Below are 12,574 nucleotides of genomic sequence, written 5' to 3'. Positions count from 1 at the left end.
CTGGCCAGTTTTCCTAGCACCATTTATTAAATAGGGAATCTTTTCCCCATTTCTTGTTTTTTGTCAGGTTTGTCAAAGATCAGATAGTTGTAGATATGTGGCATTATTTCTGAGGGCTCTGTTCTGTTCCATTGGTCTATACCTCTGTTTTGGTATCAGTACCATGCTGTTTTGGTTACTGTAGCCTTGTCAGTTTGAAGTCAGGTAGCGTGATGCCTCCAGCTTTGTTCTTTTGGCTTAGGATTGACTTGGCAATGTGGGCTCTTTTTTGTTTCCATATGAACTTTAAAGTAGTTTTTTCCAATTATGTGAAGAAAGTCATCAGTAGCTGGATGGAGATGGCATTGAATCTATAAATTACCTTGGGCAGAATGGCCATTTTCACAATATTCATTCTTCCTACCCATGAGCATGGAATGTTCTTCCATTTGTTTGTATCCTCTTTTATTTCACTGAGCAGTTGTTTGTAGTTCTCCTTGAAGAGATTCTTCACATCCTTTGTAAGTTGGATTCCTAGGTATTTTATCAACCAAAAAAAGTCCATGACCAGATGGATTCACAGCCTAATTCTACCAGAGGTACAAGGAGGAGCTGGTACCATTCCTTCTGAAACTATTCCAATCAATAGAAAAAGAGGGAATCCTCCCTAACTCATTTTATGAGGCCAGCATCATCCTGATACCAAAGCCTGGCAGAGACACAACAAAAAATGAGAATTTTAGACCAATAACCCTGATGAACATCGATGCAAAAATCCTCAATAAAATACTGGCAAACTGAATCCAGCAGCACATCAAAAATCTTATCCACCATGATCTAGTGGGCTTCATCCCTGGGATGCAAGGCTGCCTCAACATCTGCAAATCAATAAATGTAATCCAGCATATAAACAGAACCAAAGACAAAAACCACATGATTATCTCAATAGATGCAGAAAAGGCCTTTGACAAAATTCAACAATGGTTAATGCTAAAAACTCTCAATAAATTAGGTATTGACATATCTTAAAATAATAAGAGCTGTCTATGACAAACCCACAGCCAGTATCACACTGAATGGGCAAAAACTGGAAGCATTCCCTTTGAAAACTGGCACAAGACAGGGATGCCTTCTCTCACCACTCCTATTCAACATAGTGTTGGAAGTTCTGACCAGGGCAATCATGCAGGAGAAGGAAATAAACGGTATTCAATTAGGGAAAGGGGAAGTCAAATTGTCCCTGTTTGCAGATGACATGATTGTGTATCTAGAAAACCCCATCTTCTCAGCCCAAAATCTCCTTAAGCTGATAAGCAACTGAAGCAAAGTCTCAGGATACAAAATCAATGTACAAATATCACAAGTATTCTTTATTATTATTATTATTATTATTATACTTTAGGTTTTATGGTACATGTGCGCAATGTGCAGGTAAGTTACATATGTATACATGTGCCATGCTGGTGCACTGCACCCACTAACTCGTCCTCTAGCATTAGGTATATCTCCCAATGCTATCCCTCCCCCCTTCCCCCACCCCACAACAGTCCCCGAAGTGTGATGATCCCCTTCCTGTGTCCATGTGTTCTTATTGTTCAATTCCCACCTATAAGTGAGAATATGCAGTGTTTGGTTTTTTGTTCTTGCGATAGTTTACTGAGAATGATGATTTCCAATTTCATCCATGTCCCTACAAAGGACCATCCCATTACTGGGTATATACCCAAAGGACTATAAATCATGCTGCTATAAAGACACATGCACACGTATGTTTATTGTGGCATTATTCACAATAGCAAAGACTTGGAACCAACCCAAATGTCCAACAATGACAGACTGGATTAAGAAAATGTGGCACATATACACCATGGAATACTATGCAGCCACAAGCATTCTTATACACCAATAACAGACAGAGAACCAAATCATGAGTGAACTCCCATTCACAATTGCTTCAAAGAGAATAACACACTGCTTTTCTACCATGCAGCAGGTAAACATAAATATATGTAAATCTTGTCTGGTCAGATCACACATCAAGATTAGCCTCTTAAATTTGTCTATGTATTTTCCACGCACCTCTGAAAACTGTTTTAGTTTTTCCTTGCATATGGCTAATTCAGACATAGAAAAGGGTACTTATATCTATATAATGTCCCTATTATCATTTATCATTTCCCAGAGAGGGCAAACATTCAACTTTGCCAGCTGATAAGAGGCCCCACTGCATGTTGTTCTGGTGAAGCTCGGGTGTTCAAACAGTGGGGTATGTATGTAAGACAGGACCCGAAGGGCAGGGAGAAGATGATAACTGGACACTAGATAACCCTGGAAAACTAGAAGAAATTAATAACATGTTGCATACCTCACCAGAACTGGAAGGAGTCTGACTGCGTTCTTATGGGATTGTCGGACTGGCAGGAGGAGTTCAGCCCCAGCTAAGGAAAGCCTAATATTAAGAGGCACTTGCATTAAAAGGGTAATCAATTATGTGCCATCCCTATTTTGTCTTTTCCTCCATCAAACATATAGAATCCCATTTTAATTTTTATCCTGACCAAGCATCAGAGAAAGCTACATGTAAAGTATTCCCTCCCACTTAGTTTCTCTTCTATAAAACAAATTAAGCTGCAAAAAAAGGAGTTAGACTGAACAGGGGAAATGGGAAGGCTGTAACTTGTATATTGTAATGTATTAGTCCATTTTCACACTGCTATGACAAAACTGACAAAACTCTTTCAGGAAAAAAGTTGCATGCTGGGTTTAGAAAGTAGGGTCCTGCTGCCCTATACCAGCTCATCGAAGATGACCTTATGGTTAAGAAATGAGAGAAAACTGTTCAGAAAAAGTCTCATGTTCTCCATCTTGAGGCTAATTGTTTGCAGAGGGTTGTCATAAAAGAGGCTGTCACTAAACAGGCATATCTGATTCTATCATGTAGGGCTGTTAAATACCACATTTCAATTTCTAGTCATAATGATGGAGAGGTTATTGCTGATTTTTTCTGATAATTAAGGTACAAAAATACTAGGTTCCAAGATATCTCTTTTTTTCAGTGTCACTTGGACCAGTGACAAATTAAGTAAGCAATCAGCTAGAAGTCAGACGATCACTGAGGAAAGGAAAAGCTAAACTGTTTGGGGCCTCTTTCCTGGGGCAGCCTCCAGGCTACTGCAAAACAGAGGAGGTGAGCAGAACGGTGACAAGATGCAGAGCACTCAGGTGAGAGACAGAGAGCACAAGGTGCACAGTCCAAAAAGAGAAAGTGGTAAACGTCTTTTTTAGCCAAATCCATTCTTCTCAATATTCCCAAGGGCCTCTAACCCTGTGGGCTTGGCCTCTAATCTGAGTATGACTCCCCCGGGCCTCTAACTTTGGGCTGAGTCTCTCACCCTAACATTATGCCCTAGGGCCTCTCACTTAAGTAGTAGTCGATAATCATTCTTGCCCACCAGAATGGCTTCACAACTCTAAAAGATGGCCCACTTGCCAGGTGTTAGCTGATTGATTCCGTGTGGATTGTTTTCCTTGGAGTGGGGGTCTTGTCTTGGTGTCCCTTCATGGTGTTGCTGAAAGATGTTGCTGGAAAAGAGGGTCCTGATACAGACCACAAAGTAGGATTCTTAGACCTTGTGCAGGAAAAAATTTCAGGTGAGTCAAAGAGCACAGTGAAAGAAGCAAGTTTACCAGAAATGACTCCATTAGAGTTGGACATCCTCGGAAAACAAGAGCAGGAATGCATTGTCTTTTGTTAGTGTCTCTACTCATAAGTAACCATAAAGAGAAAGAGTTATAATTAAACTTGGAAGGTGCAGATGTACTCACTAAAGTTGGGGCTATTGATTTTAACAATGATCATTAACCTGTTGACCTAAGCTAGCTCATTAATATTATCCTTACAGAAAAAATGCTGCACTCCTAGGACATTTATACATTTTTCAGGCTTAGTGGAAGATGCCTTGTATGACCACAAATATTCTGCAATTGTAATCTGTGGCCAGCTAAAAAATGTGGCTATTTTCAGACCATGAGTATTAACCTTCTAGATGCCTTGTGAGTACGTAGCTACTCATATTAAGATAGAGTATTCTAGTCATGTTTATTAAACTAGAAGCTTGGTAACCATGAGCTCCTCTAACACAACAAGTCTACTCCTCAAGGAGAAAATGTATTTCTCAGGAATTCTGTGCATTTTGTTTGATGGAATTTGGTATGTTTACCAAAATGGCAGAGAAGAGTGAAATTAGTCCTCAAAGATTTCTCAAGATTGGATATAAAGTAAACAAAATGATTATAGGTAATATGCAAGTTGATACAGTTGATATTCAAAAGAAATTTTGTTTGAAACACAATGAGATTTTTATTTTTACCTATTTATTATTATTATTATTTTGAGACAGAGTCTTCTCTGTTGCCCAGGCTGGAGTGTAGTGCACCATCTTGGCTCACTGAAACCTCTGCCTCCCAAGTTCAAGCAATTCTCCTGCCTCAGCTTCCCAAGTAGCTGCGATTACAGGCATGCATCAACACACCCAGCTAATTTTTGTATCTTTAGTATAGATGGGGTTTCACTCTGTTGGCTGGGCTGGTCTCAAACCCCTGACAACAAGTGATCTGCCCACCTTGGCCTCCCAAATTGCTGGGATTACAGGCATGAGCCACTGCTCCCAGCCACAGTGAGATTTTTAAATAATTCTAACTGATTTCCTGCTGTTGAGCAGGGAGCTGAGTAAATTCAACAAATCGTGGGCCTAAAGTAGGAGAAGACTGAGGAAAAACTCTAGAACACATGTGATTAAATTAATTACAATTGAAACCAAATCAAATTTAATAAGGCTGTACCTTTTAGTTTCAAGACGTTTCCCCTCACTTTGAAATGTGGTGTTATTCAGTGGAAAAGAACAGGGTTCCCTGCAGGGATTGATTGACTGAAAGATATAGCTCAGGATTAAAAATCCTTTTTTCCACTTATAAACTAAAAATAAATTTTGTCATAAAAGAGGCTGTCACTAAACAGGAATACCACATTTCAATTTCTAGTCATAATGATGGAGAGGTTATTGCTATAAACTAAACTAAAAATAAATAAACTAAAATTAAATTTCTAAGCCCTTATTGACTAAATGGACCCCTCTTCTTGGATAAGGACATTCCAAAGTTAACCTGAACAGCTAGTTCAAGCCATGGGTCACACAGGCCTCATTATACTCTCCTCCCTTTGGTTTTAATTTTAATTTCAATTTTTAATTTATTTTTGTGGGTACATAGTTGGTGTATATATTTATGGGGGTACATAACATACTTTGATACAGGCATGCAATGAGTAATGCATAATAAAAAATGGGGTGTCCATCCCCTCAAGCATTTATAGCTTGTGTTATAAACAATCTAATTACACTCTTTTAGTTTTTTAAAATGTATAGTTAAATTATTTTTGACTGTAATCACCTTGTTGTGCTATCAAATACTGTCTTATTCATTCTTTCTAACAATTTTTTGTACCCATTTCGCATCCCCACTAACCGCCTGTTCCCTCACTGCCCTTCCCAGCCTCTGGTAACCATCCTTATACTCTCCATCTCTATGACACCAATTGTTTCGAATTTTAGCACACACAAATAAGTGAGAACATGTGACATTTGTCTTTCTGTGCCTGACTTATTTCACTTAACATAAAGACTTTCAGTTCCATTTATGTTATTGCAAATGGCAGCCTCTCATTCTTTCTTATAGCTGAATAGTACTCCATTGGGTATATGTACCACATTTTCTCCATCCAGTCAGCTGTTGAGGGACATTTAAGTTCCTTCCAAATCTTGGCTATTATAAACCCTGCTGTAGCAAATATGAGAGTGCCAATATGTCTTTGATTTACCAATTTTATTTCTTTTAGACATATACTGAGCAGTGGGATTGCTGGATCATATAGTAGCTCTATTTTTAGTTATATCAGGAACATCCAAACTGTCCTTAAATGTGCTCCCAACAGCAGTGTACAAGGATTCCCTTCACTCCACATACTTACCAGCGTTGGTTTTTTACTGACTTCTGCATAAAAGCCACCTTAACTGGGGTGAAATGATATCTCATTTAGAGTTTGATTTGCATTTCTATGATGATCAGTAATGTGTAGCACCATTTCATTTGCCTGTTTGACATTTGTATGTCTTCTTTTCATAAATGTCTATTTACATTTTTTGTCCACCCTTTAATTGGATTATTATATTTTTTATATAATTTTTTGAATTCAATATATTATAGTGTATTATTCTGTTTCAGCACTGGTATAAAAAAATAATCAAGACTGGGTTATCTATTTATTTAGTGAGATGAAGTCTTGATCTGTTGCCCAGGCTGAAGTGCAGTGGTGCAGTCTTGGCTCACTGCAACCTCTGCCTCCTGGTTCAAGCAACTCTCTGCCTCAGCCTCCTGAGTAGCTGGGATTATAGGCACCTGCCACCATGCCTGGCTAATTTTTGTATTTTTAGTAGAGACGGGGTTTCACCACCTTGACCAAGCTGGTCTTGATCTCCTGACCTCGTGATCTACCTGCCTCGGCCTCCCAAAATGGTGAGATTACAGGCATGAACCACCGCACCTGGCAAGACTGGGTAATTTATAAAGGAAATGGGTTTAATTGACTCACAGTTCCACATGGCTTGGCAGGCCTCAGGAAACTTACACTCATGGCAGATGGGGAAGCAGGCAGCTCTTACATGACAGCAAGCGAGACAACATGTATGTGAAGCAAAGGGGGAAGAGTCCCTTATAAAACCATCAGATCTCATGAGAACTCACTCATTATCAGAAGAACAGCATGGGGGAAACCACCCCCATGATCCAATCACCTTCTACCAGGCCTCTCCTCAAAACCTGGGGATTACAATTCAATATGAGATTTGGATGGGGACACAAAGCCTAACCATATCATGCAGCTATTAATTGCTTTTCAGATGGATAATTTACAAATATTTTCTCCAATTCTGTGGATTTTCTCTTCACTTTGTTTATTGTTTCCTTCACTTTAAAACGGCTTTCTGACTTGCTGTAATCCCATTTGCCCGTGTTTGTTTTGGTTGTCTGTGCTTATGGGGCATTATTTAAGAAATTTTTGCCCAAACCAATGCCCTAAAGAGTTTCCCCAATGTTTTATTGTAGAAGTGTGATACTTTGAGGCATTATGTTTAAGTCTTTAATTCATTTTAATTTAATTTGATTTTTGTATGTGTCAAGAAATAGGGTTCTAGTTTTATTCTTCTGCCTATGGCTTGCCAGTTTTCCCAGCCCTATTTTTTACAAAAACTGTCTTATTTTTTATTGTATGTTCTTGGCACTTTTGTTGAAAATAAGTTTAGTTTAGCTGTATGAGTTTGTTTCTAAGGTCTCTACTTTGTTCCATTTGTCTTTATGTCTGTTTTTATGCTACTGTCATGCTGTTTTAATTACTATAACTTAGTAGTATAATTTAAAACCAGGTAATGGAATTCCTCCAGTTTTTTTTATATACTCAGCATAGCTTTGACTATTGTGGTGTTTTGTGACAGTTCCATATAAATTTCAGAATTTTTTTTCTATTTCTGTGAGGAATGTCTTTTTTTTTTTTTAGATGGCATCTCACTGTGTCACCTAGGTTGGAGTGCACTGATGCGATCTCAACTCACTGCAACCTCTGTCTCCTGGGTTCAAGCAATTATCTGCCTCAGCCTCCTGAGTAGCTGGGAAGGCACCCGCCACCACGCCCGGCTAATTTTTTTGTATTTTTAGTAGAGATGGGGTTTCACCAAGTTGGTCAGGCTGGTCTTGAACTCCTGACCTCGTGATCCACCAACCTTGGCCTCCCAAAGTGCTGGGATTACCGGCATGAGCCACTGCCCCTGGCCTGTTACTTTGCCAGAGATGGCATGAAATGTATAGATTGCTTTGGATTGTATGGACATTTTAGAAAAATACTGATTCTTCCAATCTGTGAACATAAAAATATCTTTCCAATTTTTGGGTCCTCTTTCATTTCTTTTATCAGTGTTTTACAGTTTTAATTGTTGAGAACTTTTATTTCTTTGGTAAATTCCCACATATTCTGTTTTATTTGTGGCTATTGCAAATAGTATTATATTTTTGAATTCTTTTTCAGTTTGTTGACTGTTGGCATATAGAAATCCTACTGATTTGTATATGTTGATTCTGTATTCTGCAAATTTATTCAAGTTATTACTTCGAATAATTTTTTGGTGGATGTATTAGGCTATTATCACATTGCTATAAAAAATAATCAGTGACTGGTTAATTTATAAAGAAAATAGATTTAATTTGTTCATGGTTCTACAGGCTGTACAGAAAGCATAGCACTGGCTTCTGTTTCTGGGGAAGCCTCTGGCAACTGACAAGGTGAAAAATAAATCCGGTGCTTGCACATCACATGGTAAGTGCTAGGGCAGAGGGTAAGTGCTACACACTTGTAGATAACCAGCTCTCATGAAAACTTACTATTGTGGGAATGGCACCAAAGGAAATGATGCCAAACTGTTCATGGAAATCCTGCCCTCTTGATTCAATCACCTCCCCACTAGGCCCACTTCCAACATTGAGGATTACATTTCAATATAAGATTTTGGTGGGAACACACACCCAAACTGTACCATTTTGCCCCTGGCTTTTCCAAATCTCATATCCTTCTCATATTTCAAAATATAATCATGACTTTCCAATAATTCCCAAAGTCTTTACTCATTTCAGCCTTAACTTAAAAGTCAAAAGTCTCATCTAAGACAAAGCTAGTTTATTCCTCCTATAAGCCTGTAAAAAAAAAAAAAAAAGTTAGGCACTTTCAAGATAAAAATGGGGCAGAGGCATTGGGTAAATACTCCCATTCTAAAAGGAAGAAATCAGCCAAAAGAAAGGGGCCACAGGACCCACAAAAGTCTGAAACCCAGAAGAGAAGTTATTGAATTGTAAGGCTCCAAAATAATTATTTTTGATTCGGTGTCCCATTTCCAGGGCACACTAATGCCTTGGGAAAGTTCAACCTTGTGACTTTGCATGGTTCAGCCCCCATAGCTGCTCTCATGGGCTGGCATTGTGTGACTCTGGCTGGTATTGTGTGTCTCTGGCTTTTCAAGCTGCCAGGTGCAAGCTGTAGCTAGATCTACCATTCTGGGGTCTGGAGGACAGTGATCCTCTCCTCACAGATCTACTAGGCCATGCCCCAGTGGGGAGCCTGCATGAAGACTGTCACCCCACATTTATTTTCTCCATTGTTTTAGTAGAGGTTCTCCATGAGGGCCCCACCCCTGCAGCATGATTCTGCCTACACACCCTGGCTTGTTCACACATCCTTTGAAACAATGGTGGAGGCTCCCAAGTCTCAATTCTTGCATTTTGTACACCCACAGGCCTAACACCACATGGAAGCTACCAAGGCTTATGGCTTGCACCCTCTGAAGCAGTGACTGGATTTGTAACTGGGTCAATTTGACCTACACCTGGAGCTGAAGCAGTGGCCAGGATGCAGGGAGCCATGTTCCATAGCTACCCAAGGCAGCAGGTCTTGGGCCTGATCCCAGAAACTATTCACTTCTTTTAGGCCTTAAGGCCTCTGATGGGGGGGCTGCCTTTTAGATTTCTAAAATGCCTTCAATTCCTCTTCCCCATTGTCTTGGCTATCAACCCTTGCTTTTTTATAGGTTATACAATTATCTCTAACAAGTCGTTGCTCCATAGCCTGCTTGAGTTCCTGTCTTATAAAATCTTTTTATTTTTTAGCCACATGACTAGGCTGCAAAGTTTTCAAGCTTTTACACTATGCTTCCCTTGTAAGTTACAAGTTATATATATTTTTTTGCTAGATCATGTGAGCATAGGTTTTTAGAAGCAGCCAGGCAACATCTCAAATGCTTTGCCACTTAGACATTTTTCCAACAGAAACCCTAAATCATCAATTTCCAAATGAAAGTTTTATATATCCCTAGGGCATGACAGAAATTCAGCCAACTACTTTACTAAGACAACATGCATGACCTTTGTTTCGGTCCTAATTAAGTTTCTAATTTTATCTGAGACCTCCTTAGCCTGGCCTTCACTGTCCAGATCACTATCAGCATTTTGGTCACAGCCATTCAACCAGTCTCTGAGAAAATCTCATCTTTCCCTCATTTTTCTGTCTTCCTCTGAATCCTACAAACTCTTCCAACCTCTGCCTGTTTACCCAATTATAAAGCTAATTTCACATTTTCAGGTATTCTTATAAGAATTTTTCACTCCTTGGTGCCAATTTTCTGTATGAAGCTATTTTTGCATCACTATAAGAGTGGGACTGGACAATTTATTTTTAAAAAAGGAGATTTAAGTGGCTCATGGTTCTACAGGCTGTATAGAAGACACAGCACTGGCATATGCTTCTGGGGAGGCCTCTGGAAGTTTCCAGTCATGGCAGAAGTTGAAGCAGAATCTTGCACATCAAAGGGCAAAAAGCCGGAGCAAAAAACAGAGGGGCAAGTTGTTACACACTTTTAAATAACCAGATCTTATAGGAACTCACTCGCTGTTATGAGTATAGTACCAAATGGGATGGTGCTAAGCCATTTCTGAGTAATCCACCCCGATGGTTAAATCACCTTTCACCAGGCCCACCTCCAACATTGAGAATTACATTTAAATATGATATATGGGAGGGGACATACATTCAAACCCTATCAGAGGAGTCTTTATGTTTTTTCAAATATAAGATTATGTCATTGGCAAAAAAAGATAATTTGACTTCTTTTCCAATGGGGATGATTTTATTGCTTTCTCTTGTCCAACTGTTCCAGATAGGACTTTCAGAATTATGTTGAATGACAGTGGTAAAAGTGGACATTCTTGTCATCTTCCAGATTTTAGAGGAAAGGCTTTTAGTTTTTCCCCACTTACCATGATACTAGCTGTGGGTCTGTTATATATGACTTTTATTATGTTGAGGTATGTTCATTCCATACCCAGTTTTCAAAGAGCTTTTTATAATTAATGAATATTAAATTTTATCAAATAATTTTTTAGCATAATTGAAATGATTATATGGATTTTATCCTTTTATTTATTTATTTTTTGAGGTGAAGTCTCCCTCTGTCACACAGGCTGGAGTGCAATGGCGTGATCTCAGCTCACTGTAACCTCTCCTCCCAGGTTCAAGTGATTCTCCTTCTTCAGCCTCCCGAGTAGCTGGGATTACAGGAGCCCACCACCGTGCCTGGTTAATTTTTGTATTTTTAGTAGAGACGGGGTTTTGCCATGTTGGCCAGACTGGTTTCAAACTCCTGAACTCAGGTGATCTACCCACCTCGGCTTCCCAAAGTGCTGGGATTACAGGTGTGAGCCACTCTGCCCGACCCCTTCATTTTGTTTCTGTGATGTATCACATTGATTGATTTGAATGTTGAACCATCCTTGCATCCCTGGGATAAATCCCACTTGGTCATTGTGAATTACCCATTTATGTATTGTTTAATTGAGTTTGCCAGGTGTTTTGCAAATTTTTGCACCAATATTCTCAGATATGTGCCTGTAGTTTGCTTTTTTAATGTGTCTTTGTCTGGTTTTGATATCAGAGTAATACTAGCCTCAAAGATTGAGTTTGGAAATGTTCTTTCCTTCTCTTTTTTTGAGTCTGGTCCTACTGACTTTTTTATTAAGGCTTTAATTTTGTTAATTGTTATTGGTCTGTTCAGGTTTTAGATTTTTTCCTAGTGCAATCTTGGTAAGCTGTGTGTGTCTAAGAATTAATTTCCTCTGGATTTTCTAATTTGTTGGCATACAATTGCTGATAGTAGCCACTAATGATCTTTTGATTTTCTGAAGCATTAGTTGTAATGTCTCCTTTTCACCTCTGATTTTACTAATTTGTATCTTCTCTGTTTTTTAGTTAGCCTGTCTAAATATTTGTCAATTGTTTTAGTTTTCAAAAAATCAACTTCTTGTTTCATTAATCTTTTGCATTTTCTTCATTTTATCTTTATTTACTTCCACTGTAATCTTTATTATTTTCTTCTAATTTTGGGTTTGGTTTGGCCTTTTTATTCTAGTTAATTAAGATGTATTATTATGTTATTTATTTGAAGCTTTTCTGTTTTTTATGTAGGCACTTACACTTACAAATTTTCCTTTTTTAATAGTACCTCTTTTACTATATTCATAGGTTTTGCTATGCTATGTTCCATTATCATTTGTTTCAAGAAATTTTTCTCTTTTCTTCTTAACTTTCTTATTGACCTACTAATCATTCAGGAGCCTATTGTTTAATGTCCATGTGTGTATAGTTTCTGAAATTCTTTTTTTAATTGATTTCTAGTTTTTTTCCCTGTAGTCAGAGAAAATGCTTGATATTACTTCAATTTTTTGGAATGTTTTTAGACTTGTTACTTAACATATGGTCTATCCTTGAGAATAACCCATGCACTGAGGAGAATAATGTTTATTCTGCAGCTGTTGCATGAAATTTTCTGTAAATATCTATTAGGTTCATTTGTTCTATAGTGCAGATTGTCTGATGTTTCTTTGCTGATTTTCTGTCTGAAAGGTCTATCCAATGACTAAAGTGGGGTGTTGAAGTGTCCAGCCATTATTG

This window comes from Pongo pygmaeus, chromosome 23 (assembly GCF_028885625.2).
Source record: "Pongo pygmaeus isolate AG05252 chromosome 23, NHGRI_mPonPyg2-v2.0_pri, whole genome shotgun sequence".
NCBI lineage: Eukaryota > Metazoa > Chordata > Mammalia > Primates > Hominidae > Pongo > Pongo pygmaeus.
Note: the sequence above shows the minus strand (reverse complement) of the source record.